The 19,415-nt window shown below is 44.2% G+C and overlaps 1 long non-coding RNA gene across 2 annotated transcripts; it reads left to right on the top strand.

Moving 5' to 3' along the window:
- The first annotated feature begins 295 nt into the window (after window positions 1-295).
- On the top strand, window positions 296-19,415 carry LOC126981379 (uncharacterized). 2 transcript variants are annotated; one of them, XR_007733921.1, is made up of 3 exons: window positions 296-638; window positions 16,467-16,638; window positions 18,150-19,415. It is a non-coding gene; the product is annotated as an uncharacterized LOC126981379 (long non-coding RNA). The 2 variants fall into 2 exon arrangements; XR_007733922.1 differs by lacking the exon at window positions 18,150-19,415 and adding an exon at window positions 17,296-17,469.

Genomic DNA, 19,415 nt, shown 5'->3' with positions numbered 1-19,415 from the left:
CGAACGTTATGTATTCCATATCATTTTTTATTCCATTTATCTTAGTTCTTTTTATTTCGTTCACTATTAGTTTTTCGTTTTCTTTTCAATATTAGTTCTCTTTCTCATGACCACTATTTGTTCTCTTTCTTTCACTCTTCGCTGTACTACTGGCCACTTGCAGACTCCTCACGTTCTTATGTTATCTCCTTTTTGGTATTTAAAACACTAATTCTTCCTTTCCTCATCAGTCAGACTCCTTAACGGCCACTTGCAGACTCCTTATGTTGTTATGGAGTCTCCTTTTGGTCTTTAAAACAATAACTCTGCCTTTCCCGCCGCTGCGTGCCCTTGATCCCGTTGCTTTCCCCCAGAAGAGGCTCCAGCCGAGCTCCAAAACGACCCCCAGCCGAGCCGGGCCCAGACATCCACCCAAGGAACGCCAGGCCTCCCGCTGCTCCTGCTGGGGCTTCACCGTCTGCTGGGACGCGACGGGGCGAGAACATGGTGCCTCTGGGCTCTCCTGGCGGCTTGTCTAGTGCTCCCCAGCGCCGTCAGGAGTACGAGTGGCCTTCAGGACACCTCTCAGACTAATAATGAAACAGAAGGATCGGTAACAGTCGCCGCGAGGCATGGGAGCAGAGTCCCGGAACTGGAAGGTGATTTGGGGATATCCTTGGGTTCCTATACTTCCTCTTCTCTCTTTGCATCCTCTTCCTCCTCCTTCGTCTCCTATACTCCACCCATCTCATCATCGTTGGAATCCTATACTATTTCCTCTTCCTCCTCCTCCTCCTCCTCCTCCTTCATCTTCTATCCTTCATTTTCCACCATTGATTAGATAGTTAGTGTAGCATGTCACAAACAGCCTCGTAAGGACCATCAGGTCTGCTGTTGTTTGTTCTTCCTTTATGTTTCTGTGTTCCTTCTCCTCCTCCTCCCGAAGTCACCATCACAAACCATTCAAGGTTCCGACGCCCACGTGCTTTGATCTAACCCCCTCTTCCTCCGCTTCCTCCTCCTCCTCCTCCTCCTCCCCTTCCCTCATCCACGCCTCCTGCACTTCCCCCGCCCACGTCTTCCGCCCTCAGCTGTCCAAGGCGGGGAGTGTGGGAAGCGAGGCGCGGGGGACGTAGCGGCGTGGGAGTGTCTTTTTGTTTGGGTTGTCAGCGGTGGTGCGTTGTGGCGGGTGTGTGTTGAGGTGGTGCGTTGTGGCGGGTGTTTTGCGATGGTGTGTTGCGGCGGTGGTATTGGTGCGGGTGTGTGTTGCGGGGATGTGTTGCGGTGGTGTGTTGCGGCGGTGGTGTTGGTGCGGGTGTGTGTTGGGGTGTGTGTTGCGGCGGTGGTGTTGGTGCGGGTGTGTGTTGTGGTGGTGTGTTGCGGCGGTGGTGTTGGTGCGGGTGTGTGTTGCGGTGGTGGTGTTGGTGCGGGTGTGTGTTGGTGCGGGTGTGTGTTGCGGTGGTGTGTTGCGGCGGTAGTGTTGGTGTGGGTGTGTGTTGCGGTGGTGTGTTGGTGCGGGTGTGTTGCGGCGGTGGTGTTGGTGCGGGTGTGTGTTGGTGCGGTGTGTGTGGTGATGTGTTGCGGCGGTAGTGTTGGTGCGGGGTGTGTTGCGGTGGGGTGGTGGTGCGGGGGTGTGTTGCGGCGGTGGTGTTGGTGCGGGTGTGTGTTGGTGCGGGTGTGTGTTGCGGTGGTGTGTCGCGGCGGGTGTGTTGGTGCGAGTGTGTGTTGCGGTGGTATGTTGGTGCGGGTGTGTGTTGCGGTGGTATGTTGGTGCGAGTGTGTGTTGCGGTGGTATGTTGGTGCGAGTGTGTGTTGCGGTGGTGTGTTGCGGCGGTGGTGTTGGTGCGGGTGTGTGTTGCGGTGGTTGTGTTGCGACGATGGTGTTGGTGTGGGTGTATGTTGGTGCGAGTGTGTGTTGGTGTGGGTGGGTGTTGCGGTGGTGTGTTGCGGCGGTGGTGGTGGTGCGGGGTGTGTTGCGGCGGTGTGTTGGTGCGGTGTGTTGGTGGTGTTGGTGCGGTGTGTGTTGCGGCGGTGGTGTTGGTGCGGGTGTGTTGCGGCGGTGTTTTGGTGCGGGTGTGTGTTGCGGCGGTGTGTTGGTGCGGGTGTGTGTTGCGGCGGTGGTGTTGGTGCGGGTGTATTGCGGCGGTGTGTTGGTGCGGGTGTGTGTTGTGGCGGTGTTGGTGCGGGTGTGTGTTGCGGTGGTGTGTTGCGGCGGTGGTGTTGGTGCGGGTGTGTTGCGGTGGTGTGTTGATGCGGTGGTGTGTTGCGGTGGTGGTGTTGGTGCGGTTGTGTGTTGCGGTGGTGTGTTGCGGCGGTGTGTTGGTGCGGGTGTGTGTTGCGGTGGTGTGTTGCGGCGGATGTGTGTTGCGGTGGTATGTTGGTGCTGGTGTGTTGCGGCGGTGTGTTGGTGCTGGTGTGTTGCGGCGGTGTGTTGGTGCGGGTGTGTGTTGCGGTGGGTGTGTTGCGGCGGTGTGTTGGTGCGGGTGTGTGTTGCGGCGGTGTGTTGGTGCGGGTGTGTGTTGCGGCGGTGTGTTGTTGTGGTGTGTTGCGGGGCGTGAAGAGGAAAACTTTGCATCTATCGTGTGTGTTGTCCCTCCTCCCTCATGCATGTGTAAAAATGTGTTGCCCTTTCCTGCTCTCTTGATCACGCTACACACACATACGCACACACTAACTAACTAACTAACTAATTATATAACTAACTATGTACAAATTTTAAGGTCGTGTGTACAGTAAATTCATCAGTGTGTACCTTTCCAATCCATCACCCAGTCACGTGAATACAGAAACGTTCATATATACATACATACATACATACATAAAGTCCCTAGCCAGGCAGAGCGAAATAGACGGAAAGAGAGAACGGAAAATCACGTAATCTGGTTATGATGCTTTTTTTTTTTTTTGTAAACATACACTAGATAATGAGACGCAGATCTCACGGTTTTTTTTTCCACATGTCACTCTAAAAATGTGGAAAAAAGTGGACGTAAACATGAGATTTGAAATTTAAATGATAAAACGGTGAATGTCAAGAAACGTTAATAATAAAGAGTGGACGAGGAAAAGGTTATGAAAGAGAAAAAAAGTGAGAACGATAAAAAAGTGTTTGACAAATAAAAGGTTAATGATAAGTAGAGAATAAGAGAAAAGAAATGTGTGGAAACTGATGAATGATGGAAAAGATGCTTAAGGGAAAAGATGATGTGAAAGGTAAAACATACAAAACAATGAATAAAGAAGAAAACTTAGTGATTGATGAAAAGATTTATTAGAAAAAGATGGACGATGAAACAGGTGACGGAGTGATAGAAAAGACTGATAGAAAAAAATAGACAAATGAGGGAAAAGGTGAACGAGAAAAAAAATGAAACAGCAGAGGAAAATTGAAAGGCAACAGAAAAATTCGAGAATATAATCGAGAATGCCCAAGTAAAAAGTGAAAAAAAAGGAATAAAAGTGGAAACTAGAAGGGAAGACTGTGCTGGGATGAAATTAAAGAGCAAATGTGATCAAGTATTCTCTGTTTTGTGGAAATGCGATAAAGATGGAAAGAGTGCAAAAAAAGGATACTGAAACTCATAAAAATGTAGGATGTGAGTATCAGAAGAACGTAAACATCGAATGAGGAAAAGGAAGGAATCACCGAGAATGACTCCCATAAGGTTGAAATAAAACTGAAAAAAAGAAAAAGATGAAAAATGATGAAGACTGAAAAAATATTGAAAAAATGGCATGATTGAAAATTATCGAAAAATATGAACTTCAGAAAAGGTGTGAGCAATAATTGTCAGGAAAACGTATAAAATTCAAAGAAAAAACAATAAGATATCATTGAGGAAAAATGTGCGTATAGAGAATTCAACTGTTATTGTGACCAATGATTCTTAACTTTGTGGAAATGAGATAAAGATGAACAATATCATGAACGATTTAAAGTTATGAAATGAGAATTTGTAAAAAAAAGTGGTAATGTTAGGACTGACTCGATTTCTGAAACTTTGACAAATGAAAATATGTAAAAAAAAAAAACCGGGAAACTTACGCAAAAGGAAAGTGAAAAGCATATATGAAGACATTTTAAAGAAAATAAAAGAAGAAATAGATAAAATTCTCAAGGGGAAAAATGTGCAAATATTGAATCGGGCTTAATAATGTGTAAAAAGTTTCTCGTCCTTGTGGAAGTGCAAGAGATGAAAAAAAGAGGACTGACACACACAGAAAAAAAGAACAGATAAAGTTAAACTGTTAAGACGATCAGTGACTCACTCTCTGTTGGTGGAGATGCGATAAAGATAAAAAAAAAGAATGAAGTTGTTAGTCGGAGTATGCTGACGAATTCCTTGTTCTCGGATACTTCGTGATTTATGATAAACAATGAAATAAAACAGGAGGAAAAAGATTCATCAAGTGCTTTGTACATTAATAGTCGACGCTGTGATCCATTAGAGAGTAAAACCAAAACGGCGAGATAATAATAAAAGAAAATTACCAAACGGATGAGTTACCGTTAGTAATTATTCATTTTCTATTAATTAAGTGATTTCTGTTGGAGGGAAAATGTGAAAGAAAAATAGCGGGTTGCTCTCTCCTCTCTCTCTCTCTCTCTCTCTCTCTCTCTCTCTCTCTCTCTCTCTCTCTCTCTCTCTCTCTCTCTCTCTCTCTCTCTCTCTCTCTCTCTCTCTCTCTCTCTCTCTCTCTCTCTCTCTCTCTCTCTCTCTCTCTCTCTCTCGTGGCCTAGACCATAGAGCTGCACACAATATCGTTTTAAATATGCATCCCTTGCATCCTTCCCCCTCCTCCTCGTGCTCCTCCTTCTCCTCGTGCTCCTCCTTCTCCTCGTGCTACTCCTCCTCTACCTCTTCCTCCTCTTCCTCCTCCTCCTCCTCCTCTTCCTACTCCCGCTCCCCGAAACTACCATTCTCTCCTTCCTTCTCCTCTTCCTACTTTTCTACATACTGACCCTTCTTCCTCCTTCTTCCCTTTCTCTACGTCTCTATCTTCCTCTCCTTTTTCTCCGTCACTCCGTCCCTACTTCTTCTCTTTTTGTCTTTCCTCCTCCTCTTCTTCCTCCTCTTGTTCCTCTTGGGAACTCTGGTGTTCAAGGACTCTCAATGCCACCGAAAGAGGAACCGTTGGAAGAAAGAAGAAAACCAAAGAGGGAGACAGAAAAGGAGGGAGAGGAGGAGGAGGAGGAGGAGGAGGAGAAGAGAAGGAGGGTGGTAAAGGGAATGGGGCGAAGGAAAAAGGCAGTGAAGAGAAACCTGGAGAGATGGAGAGAGAGAAGAGGGGTAGATGTAGAGGAGTAGAAGGGAGGAGAAACTGGAGAAAAGTTGGAGGAAGTGAGGAGAGAGAGAGAGAGAGAGAGAGAGAGAGAGAGAGAGAGAGAGAGAGAGAGAGAGAGAGAGAGAGAGAGAGAGAGAGAGAGAGAGAGAGAGAGAGAGAGAGAGAGAGAGAGAGAGAGAGAGAGAGAGAGAGAGAGAGAGAGAGAGAGAGAGAGAGAGAGAGAGAGAGAGAGAGAAATCCCTTTATTTTCTTTAAAAAAATATTAAATAAAAGAAAACTATGTAAGGAGGAAAGAAGGAAAGAAAGGGAAGAGAGAATGAGAAATAAGTGGAGGAAAAGTACGAGAAAGAAATGAGATATAATGAAGCTGGCAGGGAGGAGCGGATGGGAGGAAAAGTAGTAACGGGAGATGAAGAATGAAGAGAAAATGAAGGAAGGACGAAGCAGCTAACATGAAAAAGACGAAACAAAAAAAAAAAGAGGGAAGAGAAGAAGAACATGAAAATAAAATTGAAGGGAAGATGGAGGAGTGAAAAAGAAGGAATAACCAAAGTGAAAAGAAGGAAAAAACGGGAAGAAATGATCAAGAGGACAAGAATACAGACTGATAAAAAATTAGATTAAACTCGAAAGAAAAACAAACTAATTAGGAAAAGAACTGGAGTGTGAAAACAAAACAATTAAGTTAGTGAGAAGGTATTAGGAAAAAAGAAAACTACACAAAATACAAAACACAGAAGAGTGAGAAGAAGAGAATGGAATAACGATGATAGAAATAAAAGCCAAAACCGTGAACAGATATACACAGAGAAAAGAAGAGCAACGGCGATAAAAAGATAAACAAGGCAAAATGTGAAGAAAAAATGAGGAAGAAGAAGAGGAGGAAGATGAGGAGGGAAAAGACAGTAAGGAGATGGATTAAGGAAGGTAAAGGATCACAAAAGGAGCGAGATATTGAGGAAAAGCTAACCAATAGAATATAAAGAAAGTTAGGAAAAGAAAAAGATATATGGTAAAGGAGTAACACGCACAAAGGAATTCAGAAAATAAAGGAAAGAAGAAGGGTTACAGAGAAAAAGAAAAGAGCGTGTGAAAGAAATCCTGAAATACCTGCGAATCCCTGAGGAAAAGATCAATGATGTGGAAGCGGAGGAGGGGAAAGAAGAGAAAGGAGAGGAGGTCAAGGAGGGGAATCGGAAAGTAGGTGGAAGAGGAGTGAAAGAGACGCGTAAAAAAAAAAAAAAAATATGGAGATACTGGAAAAGGAAGAGGCAAAGAAGAAGAGGAAGGTAAAGAGGAGAAGGAAGAGGAGGAGGTGGAGGAGGAGGAGGAAGAAGAAGATTAAAGACACAAAATTTAATATCACATGAGGAGAGGAATGTGTCAGTATGTGTGTGTGTGTGTGTGTGTGTGTGTGTGTGTGTGTGTGTCACGTCTCACTTCCCTGATTTATGATCTGTGCTTACTGTGTTTGTGTGTGTGTGTGTGTGTGAGAGAGAGAGAGAGAGAGAGAGAGAGAGAGAGAGAGAGAGAGAGAGAGAGAGAGAGAGAGAGAGAGAGAGAGAGAGAGAGAGAGAGAGAGAGAGAGAGAGAGAGAGAGAGAGACGGGTTTGAAATATTAAAAATAATCGAATCTGCAAAACTAAGTGAATTGAGACAAATGGAAATGTTACGCTCGTGAACATGATTCTTCGAACGATTTCGTTCTTTTCTGTCTCTCTCTCTCTCGTGTAAACTGTAGAGGCGGTGGCGTCGCCCTTTATGTCAAAAGCTATTTGCAACCCACTGACAAAACACTGGGAAACAGTAACGTTGAACATTTGTGCGAGTAAACATTGCAAAAGTCAACTTAAATATATCTGTCACCTACAGACCTCCTGGGCAATCACTGATGACGACCTTGAAATGTACAGCGTCTTAAGGCAGTCACTTAATAACAGCGACTCACTGATATTAGGAGACTTTAACCTCCCCCATATCGACTGGGCGACACTGTCAGGTACAGAAGGCGAGTCACATAGAATGATCGAATTTCTAGAAGAAAATTATCTAAGCCAAATGGTTTCTGAGCCAACTCGACAAAATAATATACTCGACCTTGTTATAACGACCCAAGATAACCTAATCAGTAGTGTCACGGTAGGAGAACACCTCGGTTCTTGCGATCATAAATTAGTGCGCGTCGACATTAAAGCTCAATCATCAGTGACTGAAAATAAAGTAAAGGTGCCCAATTTCAAAAGAGCTAACTTCGTAGAAATCCGACAAAAACTAACAGAAATACAACTATCAGATGACGGCAACGTAGAGGAAGCCTGGCTAAGTTTTAAAATCACTTACTCACTCAGCAGAACACATTCGTCTCCTTGTGCGAGAAGCGAATTAACACTAAAAAAAAGCCCACCGTGGTTTAATAGCGAAATTAAACAATCAGTCAATGAGAGAAAATTGTTTTACAGGTTAAAGAAAGAACAAAGCACGCCCGAAAACATTAGACTTTATAATGATGCCAGGCGACGAGTAAAAAGACTAGTAGGTCAGGCAAAGCGTAGATACGAAGAAAATATTGCAGCCAACTGTAAAAATAATCCGAAATCTTTCTTCAGTTACATAAACAACAGAAAGGCGATCAAAAGTGGTATTGGACCTTTAACAAACAGCGACGGTGCACTAGTGACTGACAGCCAACACATTGCAAACCTCTTAAACAATTACTTTTCCTCGGTGTTTAATACTAACAGTCTTCCTCTCGCTACCACCAACACCAGTACTATTGTAAATCTCGAGCAAGAATTTCCTAAATTTGAAATAACAACCTATGAAGTCCTTAAAGCTCTCCATTCACTTAAAACAAATAAAAGTCCTGGACCTGACAAAGTATATCCAACTCTGCTGAAAGAAACAAAGAGCGAAATACTCTCCTCCCTCACAACCGTATTCAATATGTCCTTGCGACAAGGCATCGTCCCTTCAGATTGGAAAAAGGCTAACGTGACACCGATTTTCAAGAAAGGAGACAAAAAAGTACCAGGTAATTACAGGCCCATTAGTCTAACTTCGGTTGTAGGTAAGTTACTTGAGGGCATAATTAGAGACAAAATTGTGAATTACCTTGAAAGCCACTCATTGATTGTGGACTCACAACATGGCTTCCGAAACAAAAGATCCTGCCTATCAAACTTATTAACCTTTTATAACGACCTCTTCACTGTTTATGACGTAACCAAATCACTGGACGTAGTCTATCTTGATTTCCAGAAAGCGTTTGATAAAGTCCCGCATCATAAATTACTTTACAAATTAAAGCAAATAGGTATTGCTTCTGTGTAACTGCTGCTGTACTGGAGGACTACAAAACCAGGAGGATTACCCTGCCTTCTACTACAGACCGCTAAGTGTTCTGATTTAGTATTTACTTAGTTAGATAGTGATCCACAGTTACTCCTAGGACAAGTATATTAAGCTTCCCACATCTACACTAAATTCAACATTCTTTCACGCCAACCCAGTGCTACACGGTTTTATATTGCTTTTGTGTTTTTTATATTGCTTTTGTGTTTTCTTCTCCTTCTATTATTAGGATACTTTACTGTGCTGTGATAATAGGACTACGTGAATCAGGCGCGCCAAGCTACGTTAATTTCTAAGTCCACACAAAAACACTAGATAATCCACTTTCCGCGCAAACCTAGTGAACACAGTTATTATCTTCTTTACATAAGTGATTTCTCAGTGTATTAATATTGGCCTATGTTTTGTCTTGGTGGGTAGAAATAACCGCGCCTTTTTACCCGAGACACACCCTTTTACCCTGGGAATTGACCTGACTGCGACCTCACAGCAGCTGTGGTTTGTTTTCCTAGATACACATTTTTGACCTGACGACCTCACCCCAGCTGTTGGTTTGTTTTCCTAGATACACATTTTTGACCTGACGACCTCACCGCAGCTGCGTACTTTGTTATCGTCTTAACGCGCCTAATTGTTTCCGTCTTGCCTCGCCCATATCTTCACCATGAAAGCGTTGTTCTGGGTGTGGAGTTCGCATGGACAAGCAGTACTTTCTTTCCAAGGACGTTTGTAGGTTCTGCGTTAAGACTCAGAAGGATGATCAGAGGATCATAGAGTTAGAGAATAGGGTTACGACTCTCGCCGCCCAGGTACACTTACTGGTTAGTGCAGCAGCAACAAGCCCCGCCTCCTCCTCCTCCCCTTCCTCTTCCTCTTCTTCCTCGTCCTCCTCCCCTCCTCCTCTTCCTCGTCCTCCTCCCTCTAGTATTGTCTTCAACCACACAGCAGCCCCTCCCATCCTCCTCCTCCTCCTCCTCCTCGACCATCTCCGATCTCCCGCTTCCCACCCCTCCTCCTCCTCCTCCTCCTCCTCCTCCTCCTCCTCCTCCGTCCCCCCTCTCCCCTCTCCCCGCCCACCCTCCTCCTCCTCCTTGTCCTCCGCCTCTTCGCTTGTCCCTCCCTCCCACACCTGTCCTTCACCTTCCCCTTCCCCCTCTTCCTCCTCCCTCTCCTCGTCCGTCCCTCCCTCCCCCACCTCACTCTCCCTTTCACCTACTCCTCCTTCCTCCTCCTCCTCCTCCTCCTCCTCCCTCCTCCTCCTCCTCCGCCTCAAATTCCTCGCCTTCCTTCCGTCCCCTCTCCCTCTTCCCGCCCACTCTCCTCCTCCTCCTCCTCTCCTCTTTCTCCTCCTTGTCCTCCGCCTCCTCGCTCGTCCCTCCCTCCAACACCTGTCCCTTACCTTCCCTTTCCCCTCTTCCTCCTCCCTCTCCTCGTCCATTCCTCCTCCACCACCTCACCCTCCTTTCTCCTTCTTCCTCTTCCTCCTCCTCCTCCTTTCAACCTTCCACCTCTTCCACAATTTCTCCTCGTTCTTCACAGCAGGTCCCTCCCTCCTTCCCGCTCTCCCTCCCCCTTCACCCACCCTCCTGGCCCCTTCCGACCGTCGGGTTCTTGTTGTTGGTGATAGTCAGGTTCGTTATGTTGACAGGTATTTTTGCTCCAAGGATAAGAACAGGACGAGGGTATGTTTCCAGGGGCAGGTGGGCCATATATCAGACAGGATTGAGGCGTGTATGGCAAGCGAGGGATCGAACCCCATTGTCTTTCTCAGCTGTGGCGGAAACGACGTTTCTCGTGCCAAGCGAGGACCTTCTCAGGCGTTTTAGAGAATTGTTAGGCAGGATACGTGACGCTGGTGGGTCACCAGTAGTGTGTGGCGTCCTGCCAAGGAGGGGCGTTGGCGATGGATGGCTGTCCAGGGCGATAGCAGTGAACAGCAGACTTGCTGAGCACTGCGAGCGCAATGGGTGGCTGTTCGTCGACAATTGGGACCTCTTCTTTGGCAACGACGCCCTCTACGCCCGTGACGGGATACACTTGACGTTCAAGGGTGTTGAGGCTCTCTCAGACTCCTTGAGCGAGCACTTGGTACCCTGAGGGATTTTTAGTATAGGCGAGGGGAGGAGTAATGGGAGCAATGGGAGGAGTAATGGGAGGGACAACTAGCTCATAATATAACCAGGCAGCTTAGAAGTAATTCTAGAGGAGTAACAGAGGACGGGCTAAGAATCTTCTATACTAACAGCAGGAGCCTCAGAAACAAGATAGACTTACTAAGGGGTGAAGCTTGTTCAGAAAATTTTGACATAATAGCGATCACTGAGACATGGATAGACTTTGCTAATAGAAATTTTAGGTCAGAATTTGAAATAACGGGTTATCAGATGTTTCACAAAGACAGAAGGGCAGAAAGGAGGTGGAGTTGCCATATGTTAAAGACTCACTTAAATGTTTAGTTAACAACTCAGTCAAAACTAACATGGATTCAGAATCAGTTTGGGTGGACGTTTACAAAGGAAAGAAAACTAACTCTAGGAGTTATATACAGGCCACCCAACCTTAACAGGCAGGACACGAGTTTATTACTACAGGAGATTGGCAGGGCGAGTATGAATAGAAATGTCTGCGTAATGGGGACTTTAATTATAGGAATATAGACTGGGAAGATCTAGTGGGTGACCTGGAAGCCGAGGACTTTCTTGAAGTTATACAAGATAATTTCCTTAAGCAGGTAGTTACTGAGCCTACCAGAGGAGATAACATATTAGACTTAGTCCCAACCAATAATGGGAACTTGCTACGTGAGTTGGAGGTGGGCGGACAGTTAGGAAATAGTGATCACAGAACGGTTCGTTTTAGGTTAGACTGGGCGGTAACCCGTGATCCAAACCCAGTGTTAGTGCCAGATTTTAGAAGAGCAAACTACGAGGGGCTTCGAAGACATCTTGAAGGGGTAAACTGGGATAATTTAGGGATTCATGAGGGCCAGAACTGCGGATTGGAGAGCCAGGAGAACCAGGTAGAAATGTCTTACAATAATTTAGTTAGAGTAATAGTAGAGGGGCAAGAACAGCATATACCACAGCGAACACTTAGAAAAGAAAACAATGATCCTAAGTGGATGACTCGTGGACTAAAACACGAGATTGGGTTAAAGAAGGGAATTTATCAGAAAATAAAGAATGGGAAACACATCTCCGGGGCCGGTACGTCGAACTATCTAGATTAGTTAAGAAAACACCAGGATAGCAAAAAGAACTATGAGATCAAAGTAGCAAATGAGGCGAAAAGTAATCCTAAGGGCTTCTTTCAGATGTATAGAACAAAAACACGGGAGAAAATTGGACCGCTGAAAACAAACCCAGGGAGCTAGTAGAAAATTACGAAAATATGAGCACATTGTTGAACGACTACTTCCTTTCAGTATTCACACAGGAGGATCGAACGACTATACCGGAAAGAGTTCAGGTGTACGAGGGCGGGGATGGCGATAAATTGAGGGATATAATCATTACCAGGCAAGTAGTTCAGGATGAGATAGATAAGCTTAAGAAGAACAAGTCGCCAGGTCCTGACGGGATATTTCCGAGGGTATTAAAGGAGCTAGGTGATATAATCAGTGATTTACTAACCGACATCTTTAAGATGTCGGTAAATACTGGCTATGTGCCGAGCCTATGGAAAGTAGCTAATGTGACGCCGATTTTCAAAAAGGGGACAGGTCAGTTGCTTCAAACTATCGCCCAATTAGCTTAACATCGGTTATAGGGAAGATGCTGGAGTCCATAATAGCCAGGAACATTCGGGAGCATTTAGAGAAACATAGCTTAATTCACGACTCGCAGCATGGGTTCACAAAAGGTAGGTCATGCCTCACCAATCTCTTGTCCTTCTACAATAAAGTATTTGAGGCGGTTGACAGAGATGAAAATTATGATGTAATCTATCTTGATTTTAGTAAAGCGTTTGACAAAGTTCCTCACCAACGACTGTTGCTTAAATTACAGGCTCACGGAGTAGAGGGTAAAGTTTTGAACTGGGTCAAGGCGTGGCTTAGCAATAGGAAGCAAAGAGTGCAAATCAATGGTAAAAGATCTGACTGGGGATGTGTTACGAGTGGGGTCCCACAAGGTTCGGTATTAGGTCCACTTTTGTTTATTATTTATATCAATGACTTAGACACAGGAATTAGTAGTGATGTTAGTAAATTTGCAGATGATACGAAGATCGGTAGAGTAATTGAGTCGGATCAGGACGCTAGTATTCTCCAAGGTGAACTCAACAGATTATATGATCGGATAAATGGCAGATGGAGTTCAATGTAGGGAAGTGCAGTATTCTGAGTGTAGGTAGGAACAACCCTCACATAACTATTGCTTAAATGACACTCTCATAAGTAGGTCTGGGTGCGAGAGGATTTAGGGTCTTAGTGAGCTCTGATCTCCGTCCAAGGGCACAATGCATTCAAGCTAGAAATCGAGCTAATAGGGTACTGGGATTTATTTCAAGGAGCGTAAGCAACAGAAGCCCCGAAGTCTTCCTCAAACTATATTTAGCATTAGTTAGACCTCATCTTGACTATGCGGTTCAGTTCTGGTCACCCTACTATAGAATGGATATCAAAATGTTAGAATCGGTGCAGAGGAGGATGACTAAGATGATTCAGGGGTTGAGAAACTTGCCATACGAGGAAAGACTCAAACAGTTAAACTTGCATTCTCTAGAAAGGCGAAGGGTGCGTGGAGACATGATCGAGGTTTATAAATGGATGAAGGGCTTTAATAAGGGAGACATTCATAAGGTTTTGTTGGTAAGAGAACCGGGTAGGACACGAAGTAACGGGTTTAAACTGGATAAATTCAGATTCAACAGGGACATAGGCAAAAATTGGTTTACTAACAGGGTGGTGGATGAGTGGAATAGGCTTAGCAGTCATGTGGTGAGTGCCAATACAATTGTCACATTCAAAAATAGACTAGATAAATTCATGGACAGCGATAATAGGTGGGGTTAGATACACGGGAGCTTAGGGTCAAAGGAGCTGCCTCGTACAGGCCTACCGGCCTCTTGCAGACTCCTGCGTTCTTATGTTCTTATGTTCTTATTGACGGTCAAGTAAACCAATGGATCGCGAATTGGTTGAGCAACAGACAACAAAGAGTAGTGATTGACGGATTTAACTCAGAGTGGGCGCCTGTCACTAGTGGCGTCCCTCAGGGCTCGGTCCTTGGCCCAGTGCTCTTCATTATTTACATCAACGACGTGGATGTTGGACTCAATAACCGCATTAGTAAATTTGCAGACGACACAAAGATTGGCAACTCGGTTCTCACTGACGAAGACAGGCAAAGCCTCCAAGAGGATTTGCACAAAATTTCAGCTTGGTCGGATAGATGGGAGATGCCCTTTAACGTAGACAAGTGCCAGGTCCTTCAAGTTGGAACGAGGAATAAGAAGTTCGAATACGAAATGCGCGGCGTTAAACTCAAAAGCGTTCAATGCGTCAAAGACTTGGGGGTCAAAATCGCGTCAAACCTCAAATTCTCACAGCAATGCATCGATGCAGCAAATAAAGCGAACAGAATGTTGGGCTTCATTAAAAGAAACTTTGTATTCAAGAATAAAGATGTAATACTCCCGCTCTACAACAGTTTAGTCAGACCCCACTTGGAATATGCGGTACAGTTTTGGTCTCTCCACCATGCAAAGGATATTGCTAAATTAGAAGGTGTTCAGCGTCGGGCAACGAAAATGATCCCTTCCTTGCGCAACAAATCCTACGAAGAAAGGCTCTCTACTCTTAACATGTTCTCTCTTGAGAAACGTCGCCTCCGAGGAAAACTGATCGAATGTTTTAAAATACTTAATGGTTTCACGAATGTAGACAGATCAACATTGTTTATGATCGATGACACTTTGCGCACGAGGAACAATGGCGTAAAACTCAGATGTAGACAAGTAAATTCAGACTGCACCAAATTTTTCTTCACCAACGTTGTAGTGCGAGAATGGAATAAGCTTCCACCGTCAGTGGTCCAGTGTAACACGATTGACTCCTTCAAAAATAAGCTCGACCGTCACTTCCTTCAACTTAATATCAACTAGAGTAGAAATGCAACGTTTTGGAGTCTTCTGATTAATGTAAAATCACTTAGGTTTAAGGACAGACCACCAAGTCTGGACCATGGGGTCTGTGTGGTCTGATTTTCTATGTAAATCTATGTAAATCTCTCTCTCTCTCTCTCTTAAAAGCGCTAAAGGGGAAGAAAAGAAAGCGGAAGAGTAAAGGAGAGAAGGAACATGCCAAGGAGAAAAGGAAGAGTGGTGACGAACACTGAAGCGAGGCAAATAAAGAATATTCACGCAACTTGAAGGAAAAGGTGAAGGAGTGAAGGGAAAATGATTAAGAAAATAAGAGGAAGGAGAAACAAGAATAAGGAAATATTGAAAGGTGTCAAATAAATGAAAAAAAATATGAAAGCAACTCAAAATGAATAATAGATTTAAAAAGTCAGAAAGGTTAGGAAAAAAGAAAGTAATGGCCGGAACGAAAAATGGAAACGTGTCAGTCGAACAAAAGAACAGACATGTGAACAACTCAACATGAAACTTAATTAGAAGAGTGAAAGTCAGAAACACTAAGAGGAAAAAGAGGAAAAAATGATGAGAATGAAATCAGAAAAGAGTCAATAAGTGTATGAATAATTAAACAAAGAAACGGAATAATGAAATATAAGTAAATACAAGATGAACACACACAATAAATATTAGGGAGATGTGAAAACGAGGGAATATTTTCAGGTCCAGCGTCATTACATACTCGTTTTGTTATAATTATGTGTTCTCCATATTTGTTAGGCTAATGTCACACATTCACGATCTTAACTCGACGTTAGAAAATGTCACGCTGCCAGACGTACGTTAAGATCATCGTAAATAGATCCCCTACAATGCCGATCATTGCCGACGTCGAAACGACGTTGTCGAGACGTTACTGAGATGGACATCCAACGGTGTTGGTTTACTGCCGACGGTGGCAGATTTCGGTGAGGGCGCCGAGTGTTTAGAAATTTCCAAAACTGTCGGCGTGTGGCCTGACGTCGGGAGGCGTCGGGAGTCAAGATCGTGAATGTGTGACACTGGCCTTGGTTGTCTTTGGTACATGTGTTCCTCATAACAGATTATACCACACAGTGTTTGGCTGGTGTGTGTTGAGGCTTTGTTCCCTTTTTCCTTACTATGCAAGGAAGAGAAGTTGCTGCTCGCTCTCAGCATCAATTCTGTTGATCAAATGCAAGAGGAATACAGAGGTGATTTTTAGGAAACTATTTCCCGGTGCTGCTCTGAAGTCATGACCATTTTCACTTCATTTCAAAGTGCTGCCTTTGGCCCCTTATCTGGTGTTCACTGCGTAATGGTTTGCTTTCCAGGAACAGCTGCATTATATATATATATATATATATATATATATATATATATATATATATATATATATATATATATATATATATATATATATATATATATATATATATATATATATATATATATATATATATATATATATATATATATATATATATATATATATATATATATATATATATATATATATATATATATATATATATATATATATATATATATATATATATATATATATATATATATATATATATATATATATATATATATATATATATATATATATATATATATATATATATATATATATATATATATATATATATATATATATATATATATATATATATATATATTACTTCATTTTCTAGGAGGCTGTGATATTTTAAGACTGAATAAGTTATAATATATGTGTACTGTTTTAGGGCCCTACACTGCGTGTGGAGGAAATTATCAACGGCATCCCGAGTAACGAAAGCAGCACCCAGCCGGTGGCCACACAAGCTGCACACAAGAAGCTCTCAGCCCGCCCCTAGATGCCACCCCGGATGCCGGCCTGGTGCACTTCCTTGTACGCCTCCTGGAGAGGGTAGACAAGTGAGTGTGGCCTGAGTGCTGTAACCAGAGGCCAGGGTTCAGGATGGCTATTTATCCTTTTTATAAATTAAACTTTCAAGAGAGGAATACCAAGGCTTCTCAAACTGAAACTGATCATTCTTTTGACATGTATTATGTCCATAGGAGCAGCAGTTGTGTTCACTTATTAATTTGTTTTGCCCTTTGACTGCCACCTTTAGTTTATAAGTAAACTGACTTACTCCTATGCCAATGTGAAGTAAGGAAAATGTTCTAGATACGAATGCCAAATGGTTTGCACAAATTGGCGACCATTACTGTTACATGTAGGATTACTTCACGACGAACGTGTGGAGATGCGCGTCAAGTGATGGCTGACAAGCGCCCTGGCGCAGCCCCGCCCTGCACGTTCTTCATTGTTCCTTGTGACCCATTCATAACTAATAACAAGGTTAAGCATTCTGTGGCATCCAGCCCTGAGTTGTATCGTTCCTGCTGTGAGGGTCTCGCGTTGAAAAACGTGAAGGGGAACATGAAGTCTTAAGATGAAGAGGAAGAGGTAAAAAAGGGTGTCGCTTCTTGATAGAATCTTCCTGCGTTGTTTTTATGTTGTATGAAGAAATGATTAGTTTGAAGTTTGTTCCTGCATGTAATCCACGATGTTTGCCTCCCCACCAGCCTCGGGTGCTGTCGTATCGTTCGTCAAGCTGCTCCGCTCGCCGCACACCAACGTGGCATGCAGAGCAAGCCGTGTGGGCGCCGGGAAACACTGCTGGCGATGGCCCCAAACTCAAAGACATCGTCACTAAGGCTGGCATTGTACAACCTCTTCTGGAACTCATTAGACTAGACAAAGAGGTAAGTTCATGAGGATGTTTTCTTACATTTTATAATGGGATGCTCTACCATTCAGTGATGTATTCTTTCTTCACCGCAAAACTCAAGCACAAAGTGGAACAGCAAATTAATGCTTGTAAGAGAAAGAAAAGATTAAACTGATCATCAGAATAAACTGTCTTCAGTATCTTCAGTCCTGTAGCATCACCGCATCGTAATGAATGTATTGCTGAGTGTAGATACATAGGTCTTTGTTGAGCAGGCATGAAAAGGCGGCACCAGGTGGAAGGCCACAGCCACAGACGGCAGGCCAGTGCTGGTACACAATACGGTGATGGAGGCAGTGGTAGTGAACAGAGTTATAACTTGTTTACTGCTGGAAGGTGTTTGAAGGATGGGTACTTTCAATTATGAGGAACTAATAAAGTAATGTAAAGGCTAGAGTTCAATTCACAGGTCTGAGGACATGTATCTTAAACATAAATTCCTTAGTCATTCATTCATTATTGTCTTAGAAGACACAACAAAACCCAGTGAGGTGATCCCCCACCCAGACCGCTTCCTGCATGCATCAGTTATTTGTGTGTCATTGTCATACCAGTGGGAGTGTAAAACAGTCACCAAAAGTATTGTAGGTTAACATGGCTCGTTAATATTCACCCAGCAAAGGGTTATGAATGTGTTCATCTTCTCAGACTGCCGAGATCAACGAGGTGGACCGCCTGGGCCAGATGACTGAGGAGTGCGGCGGACTGGACAAGACTGAGGACTGCAGCACCACGACAATGAGGCCGTGTACGAGAAGGCCCTGGATGGATATCATCGAGAAGTGTTCCGGCGAGGAGGAGGGCCCCGAGGCGAGCAGCACCACCAGTGGCCAGGCGTACGACTTCTCTGCCGTGAACAACGTGCCTGAGGGTGGATTCTCTTTCTAGGACTTCAGTGTGTGTGCCTGGCAAGGGAGGAGCAGCAGCATGCAGGGTGTGTGTGGTCCACGGCGGAATAATGTGATACTGCCTACGCCTTCGCCGATGATTCCACTCTGCATTATTCAACTTCTTTTAATAGAAGACCCACCCTTCAGGAACTTAACGACTCAAGGCTGGAGGCTGCAGAACGCTTAGCCTCAGACTTTACTATTATTTCCGATTGGGGCAAGAAGAACCTGGTGTCCTTCAACGCCTCAAAAACACAGTTTCTCCTCCTATCCACTCGACACAATCTTCCAAACAATTATCCCCTATTCTTTGACAACACCCAGCTATCACCTTCCTCAACACTAAACATCCTCGGTCTATCCTTAACTCAAAATCTTAACTGGAAACTTCATATCTCATCTCTTACTAAATCAGCTTCCTCGAGGCTGGGCGTTCTTTACCGTCTCCGCCAGTTCTTCTCCCCTGCACAGTTGCTGTCCATATACAGGGGCCTTGTCCGCCCTCGTATGGAGTATGCATCTCATGTGTGGGGGGGCTCCACTCACACAGCTCTTCTGGACAGAGGAGGCTAAGGCTCTTCGTCTCATCAGCTCTCCTCCTCATACTGATAGTCTTCTACCTCTTAAATTCCGCCGCAATGTTGCCTCTCTTTCTATCTTCTATCGATATTTCCACGCTGACTGCTCTTCTGAACTTGCTAACTGCATGCCTCCCCCCCTCCCGCGGCCCCGCTGCACTCGACTTTCTACTCATGCTCATCCCTATACTGTCCAAACCCCTTATGCAAGAGTTAACCAGCATCTTCACTCTTTCATCCCTCACGCTGGTAAACTCTGGAACAATCTTCCTTCATCTGTATTTCCTCCTGCCTACGACTTGAACTCTTTCAAGAGGAGGGTATCAGGACACCTCTCCTCCCGAAATTAACCTCTGATTTTGGACACTCCTTTAACCTCTGTTCGGGAGCAGTGAGTAGCGGGCCTTTTTTTTTTTTTTTTTTTTTCTTTGCGCCCTTGAGCTGTC

This window comes from Eriocheir sinensis, chromosome 47 (assembly GCF_024679095.1).
Source record: "Eriocheir sinensis breed Jianghai 21 chromosome 47, ASM2467909v1, whole genome shotgun sequence".
NCBI classification, from domain to species: Eukaryota; Metazoa; Arthropoda; class Malacostraca; order Decapoda; family Varunidae; genus Eriocheir; species Eriocheir sinensis.
Note: the sequence above shows the minus strand (reverse complement) of the source record. Positions and strands in the feature narration are given on the sequence as shown.